The following is a 21,389-nucleotide window of genomic DNA, read 5'->3' on the forward strand; positions in this document are numbered from 1 at the left end:
AAAGACACATGAAGTAAACTACACTACTCACGACCTCGAGTTAGGAGCGGTAGTCTTCGCACTAAAAATCTGGAGACACTACTTGTATGGGACGAAGAGTGTGGTGTACACTGATCATAAAAGCCTCCAACACATACTAAACCAAAAAGAACTCAACATGAAGCAGCATCGATGGGTCGAGCTACTTAACGATTACGACTGTGAAATTAGATATCACCCGGGAAAAGCCAACGTAGTAGCAGACGCATTGAGTAGGAAGGAGTATTCTGGTCGAAGGACCAAGTCGTTGACGATGACTATTCATTCGCATCTATCCACGCAAATCAAAGAGGCTCATCTGGAAGCCTTAAAGCCTGAGAATGTGACAGGAGAATCCCTGCGCGGAATGGATAAAAATCTGGAGGTCAAGGGTGACGGAACCTACTACTTCATGCACCGATCTGGACTCCACATCATGGAGGTTTTAGAGACTTGGTTATGAGGGAAGCACACAACACTCGCTACTCCGTCCACCCGGGTTCAGATAAGATGTATCTGGATCTCAAAAAGCTATACTGGTGGCCGAACATGAAAGCGGAGATCGCTACCTTTGTAAGTAAGTTCCTTACTTGCGCGAAGGTCAAGGTCGAATATCAAAAGCCATCAGGACTCCTCCAACAACCTGAGATACCAGAATAGAAGTGGGAGCGGATCGCAATGGACTTTATAACCAAACTGCCCAAGACAACGGGTGGATTAGATACCATTTGGGTCATCGTTGACAGGTTGACCAAGTCCGCACACTTCCTACCCATCAAAGAAATAGACAAGATGGAGAAACTCACTAGAACATACCTTAAAGAAATAGTACGATTGCATGGCGTCCCTATATCTATTATCTTAGACAGAGATAGTAGATTCACCTCTAGGTTTTGGCAATCATTGCAAAAGGCACTAGGGACGAGGCTGGACATGAGTACAGCCTACCATCCGCAGACCGACGGACAAAGTGAGAGGACGATCCAAACCTTAGAAGATATGTTGCGAGCTTGTGTGATTGACTTCGAAAAATCATGGGACACACATTTACCTCTTGTGGAGTTTTCTTACAATAATAGTTATCATACGAGCATCAAGGCAGCTCCATTCGAAGCCCTCTACGGTTGGAAGTGCAGATCCCCTTTGTGCTGGGCTGAGGTGGGTGACACTTAGCTAGCTAAAGAAAGATTTCCTGACAGCGCCCTCACTGGTCCGGAGATCATTCGAGAGACGGCCGAGAAAATTGTACAGATACGTGAACGACTAAAAGCCGCTAGGGATCGATAGAAAAGCTACGCCGACAAACGAAGAAAACCCTTGGAATTCCAGGTGGGAGATCGAGTCCTGTTGAAGGTTTTGCCCTGGAAGGGCACGATACGCTTTGGAAAGCGTGGAAAGATGAACCCAAGGTACATAGGGCCTTTTGAGATTCTCGCCAGAATCGGCCCCGTAGCTTATAAACTCAACCTACCTCACGAGCTAAGCAACATACACCCCACTTTCCACGTCTCAAACTTGAAGAAATGCCTGTCAGACGAGACTCTCGTAATTCCCCTCGATGAGATTGAAGTCAATGAGAGCCTCAACTTCATGGAAGAGCCTGTGGAAATTATGGATCGGGAAGTAAAACGAACGAAACAAAGCCGTATCCCAATTGTGAAAGTTCGGTGGAACGCCAAACGAGGACCGGAATTCACTTGGGAGCGCGAAGACCAAATGAAACTCAAATATCCCCATCTCTTCGCTTAGTAGTACTGTAATTCTTATCTGTATGAATTCTAAATTTCGGGACGAAATTCCCCTAACGGGGGGATGATGTGACAAACCCAAATATATTGCCGTTACAAATCCCATCTTCACTAACGGAATGCATCACTATATGTTATTTTCTGTAATGTTTGGAGTCGTCAATAAACAAATATCTAGTCATTTATATGTCCCGATATTATCATAAGTAATTATAACTTGTAAATGTTAACCCCGTTTGACTAAATAGAGTTATATTACTTTTCAACCACTTCACCCGGGTAAAAAGTTTTAACCCCGTTAAACTTTAGCATCGGGTAGCCGTGTACCGGGTGCAATTCCCAAGACATATATAAGCAAATGAACACCACTTTTAAGCCTTTTTACCACTCATTCACTCTCTCTCACTACTTTCTCTCTCTAGACCCGAACCCGACTCCAAACCCGCGAATTCCAGCTTCCAAACGTAAGGGTTTCTTCCCTATCTTGTTCTAATCATTGTCCATAACATTTAGAGGCCAAAAATCAAAGAATTTAGTGGATAAAAAGGATTTTACGGCCTAGGAAGCCCCTTAAGCCGTAAACACCTAAAACCTTGCCAAAAGTCCCATTTTTCCTTCCTTTAAGCTTGTGTACTAATTAAGGGATATACCTAGGAGAGTTTAGACATGAAATCATATGAAATTGAGGCCTAAAAAGGAGTTTACGGCCCAAGCTTATTCTTAGGCCGTAAACACCCAAAAACCCTTGATAAATGTCCCAAAAATTCATCTAGGGCATGGAGTAAATTTTGCTATGACCCTAGGAAATGTTTTAGTACATTAAACAACACCATTTAGAGGCAAAAAGAGGAGTTTATGGCCAAGCTTATGCTTAGGCCGTAAACACCCAATAAATATGCCAAAATGCCCCTAAAACTTCACCTAAGGTCATCTAGTATTTATCTAAGGTGAAGGGAAGTGTGTTGTACCATTAAGCATCTCATTTTGAAGCCAAAAGATGAGATTACGGCCAAGACTATACTTGGGCCGTAAACTCCCCAATTTTTATGCCAAAATGCACCAAAACTCCACATAAGGCCTTCATAAATTTATCTAAGATGTAGGAGTGTGTTTTGGACCATTTAAACATACATTTTGAAGAACAAAATGGATTTTACGGCCTAAGCACAAGCCTTGGCCATAAACTCCCCAAAATGTCCCTAAATGAGGGTTTAAACCCTCCAATTTATTTCAAGACACTTGCTAGGAAATTAGGGAAGTGATTAAAGGCCTTATTTTGCAATTTGAGAGGACCACATGAGTTTACAGCCAAGCCTAGGGGGCTTTGGGCCGTAAACTCCAAGGGAATGAACTCATGGACTTCCCCGTAAACCCCTCTTGGCCTTGTACCACTCTCGGGAACCCCTTCTAGGCCCTAAAACCCCGAATTGATGCTAGAATGCCTAAATACTTAAATGGAAAGCATAAAATGATTAATTTCTTGTAAAATACATATTTCATATGACATTAGGATCCTAAAAGGTGCACAAGTCATTATTTGGAACAAAACGCTCAACCGAACACTTTTACCCGATTTACCCGATTCACCCGATTTACGCGAATTCAAGTGAGTTCATACCCCTTTAATGAACCTTTCAAATGTTTTATATGTTTTAGGGGGGATACAAGTTGATTATACATGTTTATGGAAAGTTATACAAAACAATTATTCATGTTACGGAAATTAATCACATGTGATTCACTACCCGTAGTTCAAATCACATGTGATTTACCACTATGCCTTATAAATAAATTAATTGTTTTCAAAACTATTTTGGATAAACAAACAAGTTTTTAAATGTTTCTTTTGGACAATACTTTTATTTAAAAAATCTTCTTATAAAATGTAACCACACTGATATATTTATATAAGTAAGACATGAAGGACTTAGGACCGATAGCTCGCCTTATTTCCTGTTCTTGTTTGATTGTGGGCTTAGGGTAGTGGTTATCCGTCCGACTATCGTTGATTTTTTAGTTATATATCTTGTATATTAGTATGGATTACGAGTATTTTTTATTTCATTAGATGCCTAAATCACTAACCTGACAAGAATCATACACACTAAGTTAACTATAATAGGTATAGTTAAGGCCTCTATTATTCGCTTTAACTACTACTCTACACCACTATAATACTCTCTATTATGAAACTATACACTAATAAGAGAATACAATACAAGTTATACAAAAGACTACTACACTATAATACAAGAGAAAGTACTAATCATGAGATAACACATTAACCCACTACGAGATACTCTATTCGCTACGCACTACGCCCAGAGTTTTTCGATAGGAAGACGACGTTATATGTATAGATCTATACAGGGCAGATGCTATTACATCCCGACTGTTAACTTCAGTCCGAGCCACACAGGTCCAGGGATGCCTCTACTCCACTACACTCTGCATGATCGGGAAGGTCATGGGGTCTGCTATTACTCACACTATTGGTAACATACAAGAAATACACTATAACCGCACTAAAATACTAAACAAAAGGTAAAGATAATATCCCGACGTAAACAAGAATCTAATACTAAAGGAAGATGCACCACTATTACTTACTTCAAGTATAACTTCCCATATTGCATTACTTATTGGTGAGTCACTATTATACTTCCACGATAAATGGTTTTCAAAGATGAAAATGACATATTTCTTAAAGGTTTTCACTTACTATGCATTTCTGGAAAATATAGGATTTTCTAGGTTTTACTACTACTTATGACTTTAAATTTCAGCTCTTCATACTATCGGTTCTAATGCTTTTTATATAAGAACTCACACTAAACTCTTATGAACTCACCAACTTTATGTTGATATTCTTTTCAAAATAACTTGTATCCTCAGGTCAAAGATAGACAGGTACGAATGCAACATTTTTGGAGAAGATGGAGCATGCAAGACCCATCTCTTATTTTTGGTTTACTTTTGGTGTTTGTTTAACATTACAAAACACACTTGTAAATACACTCACTATGTAAATGAAATGGTTGTATGTTTCTTGCTTTTACTATTATGCAATAGTGATGATACTGTACACTACGTCCTCCACCCCGAAACGTATTCCGCCGTTATCGGTTTTGGGGTGTGACAGAAAGAGTTTCCTTACCATCATTTTCATGAATCGAAGAGAAACCTTATGACACTTAGATTTTATGGTGTAAGCGTTCCTATCCATGTGAATTTTTCAAAACCATAACCACATGACTAGGTTAGTGAAAAATCCTAACTCATATGGATTGAACTTGTGCAATCTTAACTTCTTGCCACCTGGCAGCTCAAGGGCCTGCCATTTCATCCAAATAGTTATCCAAACAATTGAGAACATGTAGAACTCAAATGTATAGCCAATTTAACTGGAAGGGGCACAGAAATGTCAACACGATAGGTTATAAACCTCTACTTGTGTGGTAGTGATGAAATACATGTTTTTGTTCTTGATTACTTCTTGAAACCCTTTCAGGATCTTTTAGACTCCCACTGTCTCCTTGACCTATAAGACTTTCTTGACAAATATTCAAGAGACAGTGTGTGGATTCTAATCAAGACAAACACTTAACACAATTAGCCTTACTTGATCTTTGTTTTATCCAAAACATCACAACTTACCAATTTCAAATGTACAAGAGTAGAAAACTTTTACTCTTACATTTGACAAGTGTTTTAAACCTTCTTTAAGACATGTCACTCAAGTTAGAATCTTAGAGTATAGCTCTATGAACTGTTTTCGAATGAAGTATGAATCATCTTCTTGATTTAACCACTTCAACAATTCATAACTCTTCTTCTTAACTCTTAGAATGTACTTAGAGGATGAATTGTGATAAGGTCTCAAAATCATTAAGATGATCTTAAAACATAATACTAAAAGGACTCTCCCATCTTTTCAGATTTGAGAAACTTTTATCATTCTGCCTAATTTGATTCTTCTTATTCGTTTTGTCATACATTGAGAATTTTTCCAATGCTTCAGAATTATACTTAAGCTTGTAAGTATAATCATATTTACTAAACTTTAGTAAATCATGATGAATAGTCTTATCCATCTTTTGTGGTGGAGTTTGACAAGTGCCCAAGAAAGTGTACTTGATCCCTTAGTCATTCTCTTGACTCACACATCCATGTGAACAAGCAGTTAGTCTTAATTTTCCAATGCTCGAAAGTTCTCATTCATCATACTATACAACTTGCATGATTCTAAGTTTCTATCCAACTGAAACTTGGGTGATGAGAATCTTTCCTTATTTGGTAAATTTAGACACTACCACAAATGAAAGACTCAAATTCATATTTCCAATATTGCTATCAATGGAATCATATAAACAACATCTTTTTTTTTTCAAATGCCATTGTAAGGATATTTTTTTAAAATAAATAAAATTAAAAACTTCTCTTTTATTTTAAAACTTTGCGGAAAAACTAATCCTTACAATGCAGATGTATATGAAAACTTGTTGTCATCTATTCCTAAGCAATCTATCATAACTCTTAAGCACGTGCTCAAAATTCTGATCACCGAACCATGCGATCGAAATCCATCTTCGCGATCAGAATCAGCATATACTTCCTTTAAGTTTCTTTACATTTCTTTGATTCTTAAAACATCAACATGTGACCCAGCCACATCATGTAATAAGAATCTCCAAGTAGGAACTTAATAGAGTTAGACCATGGACTTTACCTGAAATAAAGTCAAACTTGTTGACTTTATCATCCTTAGGTAAGTTTGGCAGATTCATAACCAAAGCCCCTTCCTTTGGCAATAGAAATATATGGATCCTTAGGTAATAGTACATGGGACTATCTCAGACTTAGCCTTTCTCTTTACCATTTGGTCAACCAAGTTGACTATGGACAATCCCTTTCCATTGGGAAGAGAATGCATTTCTGGATTTCTTGTGTCACTATTGTCTTTGTCCATAAAGTTTTGGGAAGTTGATCTCCTAATCAAATTTTCTTTACTAGTGCATTAAATCATTTCTGATTTAGCAGAACCAAGAAAATATATAGGATCATTAAGGGTCTTGTCATAGTCTATCTCATAAGAGTCCCAAAGGAACTCACTATGTGACTTAGAAAGTGATTGAACCACTAACTTTCTCAAGACTTTGACACCCAACTCTCCCGGCTTGTCAGTATGTGACTTCATCTCCAAGATGTGATCACACATAGACCTTGGATTGCCAATAGGGCTTGAGTGACCTTGAAATTGTGGGTTAGGGAGAATAATTAGAGGAGGTGGAGGAAGTGAGGTTCCAAGATATTTGGGAAGATCATATATGTCTAAACTTGACATCTTTTGGGAGATATTCAAGATAGTTGATTTAAAGTCCTTAATATAACACCCAGTATGAAATATTAAGGCTAGGACCCAACAAACTATTTTATAACTTGGAAGAGGGATGCCGTAATCCAAGCTATAGAATATTTGAAGGTAGGTGAATGACGATTCACCAATTTCCACCATGAAAAACGAAATAATTAATTAGGTTTTAATTGGATTTGAAATTCCTAGATCTTTGAGATTCATTGAACTTTCAATGGCATGTTTCAATCTCGAGTGTGCCCTTCAGGTTTTGTGACTGGGATGCCGAGGATCACAAAACAAGGTGTGAAGTAACCATGCAAATGACTTGGTACCCTTAAGTGTTTACCCCTCAAGCGATGTGCCGGTTAACCACACACGCTCCATCGATACTATGATAAGCATTAAGTTACCCTTTGCCTACCTTGTTAAATACGAGTTAGTGTGCCGGTTAACCACACACGCTCCACTAACCGACTTAAACAAAGTGCAAAGTGTAATTTCATTGATTAGCAACTTATTCACATTTTCCTAAGTAACTAAGATTGGGTATTATTTAGAGTTTAGTTACTTAGTATTAATCATTAATACTTTTAATGTAGGGAGAATTACAGTCCTGTCAAACCTGTTCGGCTAACGACCCTCCACCAGTCAAGCAAGCGGTGGGTGAGAGTGGACACCCATTAAGTTGCCATTTTATAGGCAACAACCTTATACCCACCTTATAGACCGGCTTTGTGAATGAGGCGTACTAGCGGTAAGACTGACTTTACTCTTATACATACATATATATATATATATATATATATATATATATATATATATATATATATATATATATATATTATTAAGTTATAATATTATAAAGTATAAGGGTTGAATTTTAACTTTTAAAGTTCTAAGGGCTAACTTGGAATTAAAGTATTCATGGGGAAAACTTTACAAATTCCAAAACATAAGGGAAAGTTTTGAAACTATTCAAAACTCTTGGATTTTCATAACTTATGAGTTTAATTAAAGTTTTAAAAACTTTAATAAAGTGACTCTTGAACATCCATAACTTGAGGACAAGTTACGGAGTCATAAAACAATTTAATGAGGAAAAAGACTCTTCATTTTGTAACCTATGGCAACTTTTATGAGTTTTAAGATTCATAAATGTGACTTATAAGTTACATAAACACATTTTATGAACTTCTTTTAGATTAATTTGGATTAAAACCAACTATCACATAATTTTATTCATTAATCTAAATTCACTCATAAAACAAGGTAAAACAAAAAAATCTTGGTGATCCATAAGTTATTCTTAAGTTATGAAATCCTTTAAAACATTAACACCAAATTTTGTAACTCCATAAAAACTTTGAATCAAATTTTTTTAAAAACCTTTTCATATCCATAACTTATGGAGGTTTCAAAAAATAAAACTCTTTAGATCAAACTTTTAATAAAATAATCATATCATTTTATCTTTTATTAAATTTGACCTAATTCAACTCATAAAGCAAATTATTCAAATTTTACAAATAGTTAGTTTTTCACAAGAACAAGTAATTATTTTAAAATTTGACAAACTTCATGTTTTTTTTCCTTATTTTTCAACTTTGAAAATAAAATACTTGCATCAATATAACAGAAAACAACTTGTGGCTCTGATACCACTATTGGGTTTTGAGCATTCTAACACTCCTATGGTGTACATGCAACCTTATAAACCTTGGATCTATGTTTTCTCTTTTATACATGCAAATAAGAACTTTCCAAGGCTTTAATCCTACCTATCATATTATGAAGTTCTTATACTACAAAGTTCTAGTTAGATGACATACCTTTTGATGTATCTTGATGTCTTCAAGCTTTAAGAGCTTAGCCCCAATAGTATGGAAGCCTCAAATGGAATCAGAAATCACCAAAACACCTTGGAAGACTTTAGAGAATATGGATACTTGCTTCTCTCTAGTGAAATCGGCTAGCCCTTCTTAGTGTACCACGCTAGTGCCCATTTCACCAACCAAGGACATCTTTATATAGTGTGGAGGATTAGGGTTAAACCCTAATACCATGACCTTTCATTTCCTAGGATCCATGGGTTAAAGCTCCATGGACTATCCATGAAGACTTAGCCCAACCTAAATGAACTTGGCCCACTACACATATATATCTAAGAGTCCATATTTAATTAGTTCATTTTGATCACTTAATTAATTATAAATTAATTCTTGATCAATACTAATTAAATAATATGATTATATTAATGTATTAGAACTTATAATATATTAATATAAATCATAAATATACTATTCTCAAAATACTATCCATATAAATTGTACCGGTGAGTGCAACCCAAATGGACCATGCCGGGTTGGGTCAAGTACATACCAAATATAGTTATGGACTTAGACATTAATCCAACAGTTATATGCCATCCTACATGTTGAAAGGTACTTGCCTATAGAGGAACGTATCTTGCGGAGTGGGTTCCGCGTGTACCATTATCATTCCGGAATCTTTGACAGGATCTGTGCAGGAGGCTTATTAGAGGATACTCGGTTACGGTTAAATTGATAGTTCTTAAGTGAAATTAGCATCCAGTGTCTCTATCATGGTTCAGGTATGGTCGAAAATTGTCTATGGATGAACTTTGGAGTTCAAGATACTACCGTTGTTAGGACAGGACTGGTAACATGAAGGAAGTAGTGTCAATTCTATGTGTTAGAGTTCAGTGGTGTTGCAAGATTGGAAGTGTTCGGTTAGAGTTCAGTGGTACTGCAAGATTGGAAGTGGGAATGAGGAATCGTCAGCTAGAGTGAAGATTAAGGTCGATAGTTGTCAGCAAGGGAGGTGGATCGAGGTGTCAAAATGGACCAGATTTCAAGAGTACTTATCAATATTTCTGAGGATGGACAATCTCAGGGTTTAAGAGGTAATTGATCGTTAGCATTGGTGTAACAACCCGTCATTTCAGGTCATTGAAGATCGAGTCTTGTAACCTCTTTGAAAAAGGGATTAGAATATCATCGAAAAATGAAGTATTCAAAAGCTCTGTTTGGAGTATGCTATGTATTAAATATTGTCTTAAGGTTTCCAAGCATATAAAGAACACTAAAATCCGAGTTATAACGAAGAAGTTATGACCATTCTAAGTTTTCCGACAAAAACCGGCAATACGAAGTTACGTAAAAACGCAAAGTTCCAATAAAATACTTTTTGATCTTAGGTGTCTAAATGAAAGTCATATATATCGTTAAACTACAAATGTACATAAAAAGAACGCCCAAAACGGACATCGTATGAAGGAGATATGAGTTTTTGAAGTTTGATAAATAATTAATATATATTTTTATTGAAAACTTCGGTATTATCCGAAGTCTGAGTCACGCGAGTACGCCCTGTGTACACGAGTACGCCCAGCGTACTCAAGGCCTTGACCCCGGTTCATCCACGTCGCCCCCTATGCAAGCTACGCCCCGTCCCATCCGAACTCCGGGGCAGTCGAGGACTCGGTCATGCATGACGCACGGGTACGCCCCGCGTACCGAGGCCTCTCAGCCCCTATAAAAGGGATGCGAGGGTTCCGGGAAAACAAGCTCATTTCCTCTAGTTCTTCTTGCGTTTTGCCTCGTTTTCCGTGCCCGTGCAAACCCGAAGCCCTGGTCGCTTAGCTCAAGTTCCGAAGGTCGTTTATACTCCCGAGATTCCCGAGAATCCTGAGAAAATCCGCTTTTTCAAGCCAAAGTTCTGCTCGGTTTTCGTCACACCTTCTTCAAACTATCAAGTTAGTTCATACCCCCTTCAAACACACTTTAAATACATTTTAAATGCTTTTATACTCCTTTAGGTGGCGAATACAAGTAAACATACGGTTATTATCGTGTATTTTATAAAGTTTCACTTCACTTGTTTTTATCGAATAAATCACTTGGAATTCATTACTACTATGGAAAACTCTTGTCATACTTTGCGTGCATTAGACTTATACAAAGTATATAGTGATTTGAAAGTACCTTTTGTTGCTAAGTCATTTTATACATTCTAAAAACTTATGATTTATGCTTTGTCAAACATTGTGAAAAAGGATAAACTTTGCATACAAAACTACTACTTTAATACAGACTTAGTTGAGAATCCATGAGACGTGTATATCTTCAAATACTACCTTCTTGTTAGAAAGTAATACTACAAGTCCTGTCGATAACCAGAGTCTCCCGTTAGGAGAACGTGTCAAATGTGTATAGATCTATACGGGAAGTCATGATCCCGCACCCTGACTGTTAGCTACAGTCCGTCCTTTGGGGTGACGGTTGTCATAACGCTACGACGCCTGAAGAACGTCGCTACAGGCATATTATGTTTAGTATGGTTATAAAACTCATCGGATACACAATTATTGTAGTACTTCTGATTGATGAACGAGTACGTATTAAAACTATTCTTTATCTAACAAACAGAAATCTTCTGATAGGTTTATTATATAAATCTATGTTTAAAATCTTCTAAAGTATGTGGCTTGCTTCCAATTTTTAGTCTTGGACATTAAACAAACTATTACTTTAGGAAAATATGGGAATTTCCTGTATACAAACCAAACAACTATTTGGAAAATAAGGGGTATCCTTGGTTCAACTATCTACATTTTTCAACACAAATACTCTCATGCATTTCATACTTTTATAAGAAAATAAGGGATTTTCTTGGAAAACATACACCCATTTTGGAATGGCATTCAATTTTTCTAAACCAATTACGAACTCACCAACTTAATTGTTGACACTTTCTCTTTGAAATAACTTGTATTCTCAGGGAACCGCTAAGCAGGTTTGGAAATCAACTTTTGGGATTAATGCGCTGGCGTTAATTACTTCTTTTGAAAGATTTTTATGTATTTATCTTTTGAACATGTAATGAATACAGTTATGTAAACATTTTTGAAAACCTTTATATATGTATGGTGGTGTGTACTTTCTTTTCTATGAACTGTTATGATAATGACTACGACGTCCTCCGCCCCTGAATGTTTCTACCGTTCTGGTTTGGGGGTGTGACAGATTGGTATCAGAGCTTTGTTTATATTGAATTAAGTATATCAAAACCATTTCTTTTTGGTATACAACTATAAACTCAACTGGGCAAAAACACTCTGAGAAGAGTCATACTTTTGAAATTAAATTTATTTAGTTTTAAGGTAAGCAAGCACTCATTTCATACTAATAACAGTTTCATATCGAATAATTTTAGAAGTATTATAAATAAGTTGTGCGGTACAGGTACACCTTGGGACATGTAATCGGAACTGGGAAGAATATAGCCTGATCAACTGTATTTGTCTGAGAGACGACTAACGTATGCCAAGGAGTGTCTGCAGTGGACAACAATTTTAAAACTTACCAAAAGCACATGATTACATAATACTAAGGGAGTTTTTGTGTTGTCATCAACCATTAAACTTAAGGGTAAGTTTCATGTGCTCTAGCTTATAGTAAATTCTTAACCCTATTCTCGTACAGACCCAATGGCTGGATTCCATCACCCCAATGACCCCTACTACCCCAACCAAGGTAATGGTGGATGGATCGAAGAAGATCCTGAAGAAGACGAAGAGCCTATAGAGTTGGAGGAAGGAGATGACTCTGGTACAGATTCGGAGCCAGAAGTTATCAATCCACCGATCCCACAACCTCCCGTCCATGTGAGGAACTTCCAAGGACCCACTACTGTGTGGCGAAGTCACCTCCACCATTGGAGCCAACAACAAAGCATACGCCCTCCCTACGGCATGTGCCGAGACTTCTATGATGTTAGAAGCGGGGGATCAGCAGACCGAGCACTTCCGGTCATGGTTGGCAAACTAGCCAACCAGTGCTATCAATCCGGAGTTGAAGCCAACCGGATCCGCGAGGTCAATGTAGAAGTGCAAGTGCACACTTCCGACATCCGCCGTTTGGACAAGTTGCAAGGGTATGGCCTAGACCGCACTAATGCTCTCCAAGAACAAATGAATACAGCAATCGCAGCAATAGCGGCGATAAGGGAACAACAAGCCGCGTTTGATAGGCGCCTCATGGAGTCAAAGCAGTCCGACACGGAGTCAAGCTCCAAGCGAAAACCACGCCGCAAGTAGTACTTGCCCGACTCTCATTTTTTGTTATAAATTAGGACTTCGGATAAAAGTATTATTTTCTTTAAAATTTTCTGTAATCAGAGACCTTTAGAAAGGTCAAAAACTTTTGTCTAGACTCAGATGTAACACAACTATATGTTTAATATATATAGGGCATATCTCTTTCTTGTTTTAATTATGTGTAGTTCGTTCAATTCATAAGTACATCTATTCAAACTTTATTTTCAAGCTTAAAACCCTGTGTTGGCCAAACCAAATTCTTAAACTATTAAAAGTTAACTCAATATCATCCAACTCGCAACCACCGAAACTTATAATCTCTCATTCTTTTCTTTTGACAGCGCGATGCCTCCTCGTAGATCAGCACGTACAAACACAACCCCACCACCACCTCCACCACAAACTTATGATCCGGCCATGGTCCAGGCTGCTATCACAGCAGCAGTAACAGCAGCTCTCTTGCAAATAAACTCCAATGCAAATGGAGGAACAGGAAGCAGCACAAATCATTCCAATCATGGCACTGGCAATGGTCAAGTAAGGGAATGTACCTACAAGGAGTTCTCCAACTCAAAGCCAAGGACATTTAATGGCATTGGAAGAGTCATTGCGCTAATGCAATGGTTCGAAAAGACTGAAACAGTCTTCGAGATCTACTCATGCCAAGAAACAAGAAAGGTTAAGTTCGTTGCTTGCACCTTCATAGATCGAGCCCTCACTTGGTGGAAAAGCCATGTGAATTCAGTGACGCTCACTGTAACCAACGCCATGAGTTGGGAGGATCTGAAGGTTCTACTACTGGAAGACAACTGCCCAAGGGTTGAAGTGCAAAAGCTTGAGCAGGAGCTCTGGAATCTGAAAATGACTGGGTCTGATCTAGTCGCCTACACAGCTAGGTTCAACGACCTCGCTGCATTGTACCCCTACCATGGTCAACCCAGAGTCAAAGAAGGTTGAAAGGTACATTTGGGGGTTGTCACCCCAGATTCAAGGGCATGTCCTAGCTTCTAACCCTATTACCTACAACATCGCTAAACGCCTGGCTCAGCGACTCATCCACCACGGAGTAAAACAGGGTACCATTGCAGCAACCGCAAATCCATCTAAGGAGGCTCAGGGCCAAAGTAGGCCTTGGAACAGGAGGAGGGGACAAACGCTCCAGGAGAACCCTAAGAAACAACAAGTAGTAGCGACCCACGCTATGACTATACCTACCACCTCTGCTCCCACAAGCTCATACATTGGGAAACTTCCTAAGTGCAACCAATGCAACTTCCACCACCACGGTCCTTGCCGTGATCTTCAATGCACCAGGTGCAATAAGAAGGGACATACAACCCGCTATTGCAAAAAGCCAACCCAACCAGCCGCCCCCACTGCAAATACCGGAGTAAGTTGTGCCTGCTTTGAGTGCGGAGACACGGGGCACTACCGCAGGGACTGCCCAAAGGCAAACAACAGGAATACCGGCGGAAGGGGCCGAGTTTTCGCAATGGGACAAAATGAAGCCATTGCGGACCCTACTATTGTTACGGGTACGTTTCTTCTCGATAACTCGTATGCATGCATTTTGTTTGATAGTTGAGCGGAAAGGAGTTTTGTGAGTCACGACTTTAAAGGCCTGCTAAAACGAATACCACAACCATTAAGTGAACCATTCATAGTAGAAATGGCCAATGGGAAAACCGAAGGCACTAAGGAGATATACTTAAACGGCACCCTAACTCTAAATGATAATATTTTTTCAATCAGCCTCATGCCAGTCTCGATTAAGAGTTTCGATGTCATCGTTGGCATGGATTGGCTGAGTTCTCGTCATGCGGACATTTTATGTTACGATAAGGTCGTTCGCCTTAATCTTCCAACCGGCGAAACTTTCATTGTCTTGGGCGACAAAACCAATACCACTCTTCGTATCATCTCAAGTATCCAAGCTCAAAAGTGCCTACGCAAGGAGTTTCACGTGTTTTTGGCACATGTTGTAGATGTGAAACGCGAAGTCCAGGACGTCAAGAATGTGCTCGACGTATGCGATTTTCACGATGTTTTTCCCGAGGACCTTCCGGGAATACCTCCCGCGAGACTAGTCGAGTTCAGAATCGATCTGGCTCCCAGAGCTACCCCAGTAGCCAAAGCACTCTATCGATTAGCCCCGGCAGAGATGTAAGAACTATCCAGCCAACTGAATGAGCTACTTGGAAAAGGATTCATCAGGCCGAGCTTCTCGCCATAGGGAGCACCCGTGTTGTTCGTGAAAAAGAACGATGGATCATTCAGGATGTGCATCGACTACCGAGAACTCAACAAACTTACCATCAACAACCGATACCCCCTACCCGGAATCGACGACTTATTCAACCAACTCCAAGGAGCCAACTACTTCTCTAAGATCGATCTGAGGTCGGGATATCACCAGCTGCGAGTCCTGGAGAGCGATGTTCCCAAGACGGCCTTCCGAACGAGATACGGACATTACGAGTTCGTAGTGATGCCGTTCGAACTAACCAATGCCCTGGCCGTATCCATGGATCTAACGAATCGGGTATGTCGTCCATTCTTGGATAAATTTGTGATAGTATTCATAGACGACATACTCATTTATTCAAAGAATAAAGAAGAGCATAGTCAACATCTGAGGCAAGTCTTAGAGACATTACGGACTGAGAGACTTTATGCAAAATTCTCAAAATGTGAGTTTTGGATTAGAAAGGTGGACTTCCTCGGTCACATGGTCAGCAAGGAAGGAATCCACGTGGATCCATCAAAAACCAAGGCTATCAAAAACTGGTCTGCACCAACTACGCCAATAGAAATTCGTTAATTTCTAGGTCTTGCTAGTTATTATCGAAGGTTCATTCAGAATTTCTCCAGCATTGCAAAGCCTCTTACCGCTTTAACCTAGAAAGGTGTGACCTACAACTGGGGAGAAAAGCAAGATGCTGCATTTCAGACTTTGAAACAGGCCCTTTGTAGTGCACCCATCCTTTCTCTTCCAGAGGGGACCGAAGATTTTGTGGTGTATTGCGATGCTTCGAAGCAAGGGTTGGGTTGTGTGCTAATGCAGAGGGGAAAGGTTATTGCATGTGCCTCACGACAACTGAAAACACATGAGGTCAACTACACCACTCATGAATTAGAACTTGGAGCGATGGTGTTCGCTCTTAAAATCTGGAGGCACTACCTATACGGTACCAAGTGCACTATCTTTACAGACCACAAGAGCCTCCAACACATCTTCGACTAGAAGGAGTTAAACATGAGACAGCGACGTTGGGTCGAATTGCGCAACAACTACGAATGTGAGATTCGCTATCATCCGGGAAAGGAAAACGTTGTGGCTGATGCCCTTAGTCGTAAGGAGTACTCTGGCCGAAGAGTGAAGTCATTAGCCATGTCGATCCATTCGCACTTGTCAGCACAAGTCAAGGAAGCTCAAATAGAGGCCTTGAAACCCGAAAACGTGACAGGTGAGACCCTTAGGGGAATGGACAAGAACTTAGAAATCAAGAGTGACGGAGCACGCTACCTCATGAACCGAATCTGGACACCCAAGTTTGGTGGATTCAGAGAGGTAGTTATGAGCGAGGCACACAAGACTCCATACTCCGTACACCCAGGGTTAGACAAGATGTATCTAGATCTCAAGCAACTCTACTGGTGGCCAAACATGAAAGTGGAGATTGCTACCTATGTGAGCAGGTGTTTGACTTGCGCCAAGACAAAAATAAAACACCAGAAACCCTCAGGTCTACTCCAACAACCTGAAATACCTGCTTGGAAATGGGAGGAGATTTCCATGGACTTCATAACAAAACTGCCCATAACTCAGGGTGGCCAAGATACTATTTGGGTAATCGTCGACAGATTAACCAAGTCCGCTCATTTCTTACCGATCAAGGAAACTGATAAAATGGAAAAGTTATTGAGAACCTACATCCGAGAGATCGTACGACTTCATGGACTACCAATGTCTATCATCTCAGACAAAGACAGCAGATTCACTTCCAGATTCTGGCAATCATTGCAAAAATCCATGGGAACAAGATTGGACATGAGTACAGCCTATCACCCCCAAACTGACGGACAGAGTGAGAGGACGATCCAAACCTTGGAAGACATGTTGCGAGCATGTGTAATCGACTTTGGTAAGGCATGGGATGTTCACTTACCTTTGGTCGAGTTCTCTTATAACAATAGTTATCATACTAGTATCAAAACTGCTCCATTTGAAACCCTTTACGGCCGTAAGTGCATATCACCTCTATGCTGGACGGAAGTGGGCGACACGCAATTGGAAAAAGGTCTAGTCCCTGATAGCACCCTCACTAATCCGGAGATCATCAGAGAAACGACTGAAAAGATCGTGCAGATACGAGAACGACTGAAATCCTCAAGGGATAGGCAAAAGAGCTATGCCGACAAAAGACGTAAACCCTTGGAATTTCAGATTGGCGACCGTGTACTACTAAAGGTCTCACCCTGGAAGCGCATGATACACTTTGGAAAACGTGGGAAGCTAAATCCTAGGTACATTGGACCCTTCGAAATCATTTCAAGAGTTGGTCCAGTGGCCTACAAACTCCAACTTCCAATCGAGCTTAACAAAGTACATCCAGTATTCCACGTATCGAACCTGAAAAAGTGTTTGTCCGACGAAACACTTGTAATTCCACTCGATGAAATCGAACTAAATGAAAATCTTAACTTTGTGGAAGAACCCATCGAGATCATGGATAGGGAAGTTAAACGAACTAAACAGAGCCGCATTCCAATAGTAAAGGTCCGATGGAATGCTAAGAGGGGACCCGAGTTCACGTGGGAACGAGAAGATCAAATGCAACAGAAGTATCCACACCTCTTCCTCGGCCCCTAAAACTTTTCTTTTGTATTAAAATTTCGGGACGAAATTCCCTATAACGGGGGGATGATGTAACAACCCGTCATTTCAGGTCATCAAAGATCGAGTCTTGTAACCTCTTTGAAAAAGGGATTAGAATATCATCGAAAAATGAAGTATTCAAAAGCTATGTTTGGAGTACGCTATGTAGTAAATATCATCTTAAGGTTTCCAAGCATATAAAGAACACTAAAATCCGAGTTATAACGAAGAAGTTATGACCATTCTAAGTTTTCCGACAAAAACCGGCAATACGAAGTTACGTAAAAACGCAAAGTTCCAATAAAATACTTTTTGATCTTAGGTGTCTAAATGAAAGTCATATATATCGTTACACTACAAATGTACATAAAAAGAACGCCCAAAACGGACATCGTATGAAGGAGATATGCATTTTTGAAGTTTGATAAATAATTAATATATATTTTTATTGAAAACTTCGGTATTATCCGAAGTCTGAGTCACGCGAGTACGCCCTGTGTACACGAGTACACCCAGCGTACTCAAGGCCTTGGCCCCGGTTCGTCCACGTCACCCCCTATGCGAGCTAAGCCCCGTCCCATCCGAACTCCGGGGCAGTCGAGGACTCGGTCATGCATGACGCACGGGTACACCCCGCGTACGCCCGTACGCCCCGCGTACCGAGGCCTCTTAGCCCCTAAAAAAGGGATGCGAGGGTTTTGGGAAAACATGCTCATTTCCTCTCGTTCTTCTTGCGTTTTGCCTCGTTTTCTGTGCCCGTGCAAACCCGAAGCCCTGGTCGCTTAGCTCAAGTTCCGAAGGTCGTTAATACTCCCAAGATTCCTAAGAATCCCGAAAAAATCCGCTTTTTCAAGCCAAAGTTCTGCTCGGTTTTCATCACACCTTCTTCAAACTATCAAGTGAGTTCATACCCCCTTCAAACACACTTTAAATACATTTTAAATGCTTTTATACTCTTTTAGGGGGGAATACAAGTAAACATACGGTTATTATCGTGTATTTTATAAAGTTTCACTTCACTTGTTTTTATCGAATAAATCACTTGGAATTCATTACTACTATGGAAAACTCTTTTCATACTTTGCGTGCATTAGACTTATACAAAGTATATAGTGATTTCAAAGTACCTTTCGTTGCTAAGTCGTTTTATACATTCTAAAAACTTATGATTTATGGTTTGTCAAACATTTTGAAAAAGGATAAACTTTGCATACAAAACTACTACTTTAATACAGACTTAGTTGAGAATCCATGAGACGTGTATATCTTCAAATACTACCTTCTTGTTAGAAAGTAATACTACAAGTCCTGTCTATAACCAGAGTCTCCTGTTAGGAGAACGTGTCAAATGTGTATAGATCTATACGGGAAGTCATGAACCCGCGCCCTGACTATTAGCTACAGTCCGTCCTTTGGGGTGATAGTTGTCATAATGCTACGACGCCTGAAGAATGTCGCTACAGGCATATTATGTTTAGTATGGTTATAAAACTCATCGGATACACAATTATTATAGTACTTCTGATTGATGAACGAGTAGCTATTAAAACTATTCTTTATCTAACAAACGGAAATCTTCTGATAGGTTTATTATATAAATCTATGTTTAAAATGTTCTAAAGCATGTGGCTTGCTTCCAATTTTTAGTCTTGGACATTAAACAAACTATTACTTTAGGAAAAATATGGGAATTTCCTGTATACAAACCAAACAACTATTTGGAAAATAAGGGGTATTCTTGGTTCAACTATCTACATTTTTCAACACAAATACTCTCATGCATTTCATACTTTTATAACAAAATAAGAGATTTTCTTGGAAAACATACACCCATTTTGGAATGGCATTCAATTTTTCTAAACCACTTACGAACTCACCAACTTAATTGTTGATACTTTCTCTTTGAAATAACTTGTATTCTCAGGGAACCGCTAAGATTGGGGGTGTGACAATTGGTAAGCTCCGATTGACGACAGTGGACTATTAGGAAGTAAGAAGGATTTGGAATCCTTTAATTCTCACGTGCCATGAAGACTTAGTCAAATATAAGTGGGGGAGATACTTTTTGTAACGTTCTCCAAATGCGAGTTTTGGTTGTGCAAGGTGCAATCTCTTGGGCACCTTGTCAACTAGAAGGGTATTCTGGTTGATCCGGCCAAGATAGAGGTCGTGATACAATAGGAGATTTCGAGGTTTCCTAGGTCTAGCAGGCTATTACCGGAGATTTATATGGGACTTCTCCGAGATTACGGTTCCTTCGACCCGACTGACCAAGAAGTTGGTGGCCTTTCACTGGGGGTCGGAGCAGCAGGCAGCCTTCGAGACCCTCAGACATCGGTTGTACGAGGCACCATTTCTCACCATGCCATAGGGTGTATATGATTTTGTGGTTTACTATGAGGCTTCGATCATGAGCATAGGTATGGTACTGATGCAGTGGGGTCATGTGATAGCAGGTTTCGAGAACAGATTAGAGTTCCAGTTAGGACTCAAGTTTGGTTGCGTGTTAGGTCGAGTGCGTGTTCGACCCATTATGGAAAGTGTTGTAAGTCTGCAGGTGTAGCCATAGCATTCACTAGTATGTAGATAATGCTAGAGTGTTGTAAGTCTGAGGGTGTAGTCGTAGCATTCACTAGGTGCCAGACAGTGTTAGAGTGTTGTAAGTCTGTTGGTGTAGCCATATCATTCACTATCAGCCAGATAGTATTAGAGTGTTGTAAGTCTGCGGGTGTAACCATAGCATTCACTATCAGCCAGATAGTATTAGAGTGTTGTAAGTCTGCGGGTGTAACCGTAGCATTCACTATCAGCCATATAGTAATAGAGTGTTGTAAGTATGCGGGTGTAGCCATAGCATTCACTAGCAGCCAGATAGTGATAGAGTATTGTAAGTCTGCGGGTGTAGTCGTAGCATTCACTAGGTTAGTAGATAGCATGAGTGCGTTGCTAGGACGTGGAAGGAAGAGTAGTACCCCACCAGTTTGGGTGTAGCAGTAAGGATATGGAAATCCACAGATTAGATTTCGGAAATACCTAGATGGGTTAGACCTGTTGAGCCAATGATAAGACTGTAAGAACACCACTACAATTATGAGATCAAGGAAGTAGCGGGCTGCTTAAGGTCATTTGGGACATTAAGCTACCAGTGGTCAGGTAGCAATCACTTTTAGTCTTGGATTGATGATGACAAAATTCGATACGTAGACCCACTCGGGTGGATCAAAAAGTTGCAGAGTCGCAGTGGCATGATAACTAGTGGCAACTAGTTCC

This window comes from Lactuca saligna, chromosome 7 (assembly GCF_052625555.1).
Source record: "Lactuca saligna cultivar CGN05327 chromosome 7, ASM5262555v1, whole genome shotgun sequence".
Taxonomy (NCBI): Eukaryota; Viridiplantae; Streptophyta; class Magnoliopsida; order Asterales; family Asteraceae; genus Lactuca; species Lactuca saligna.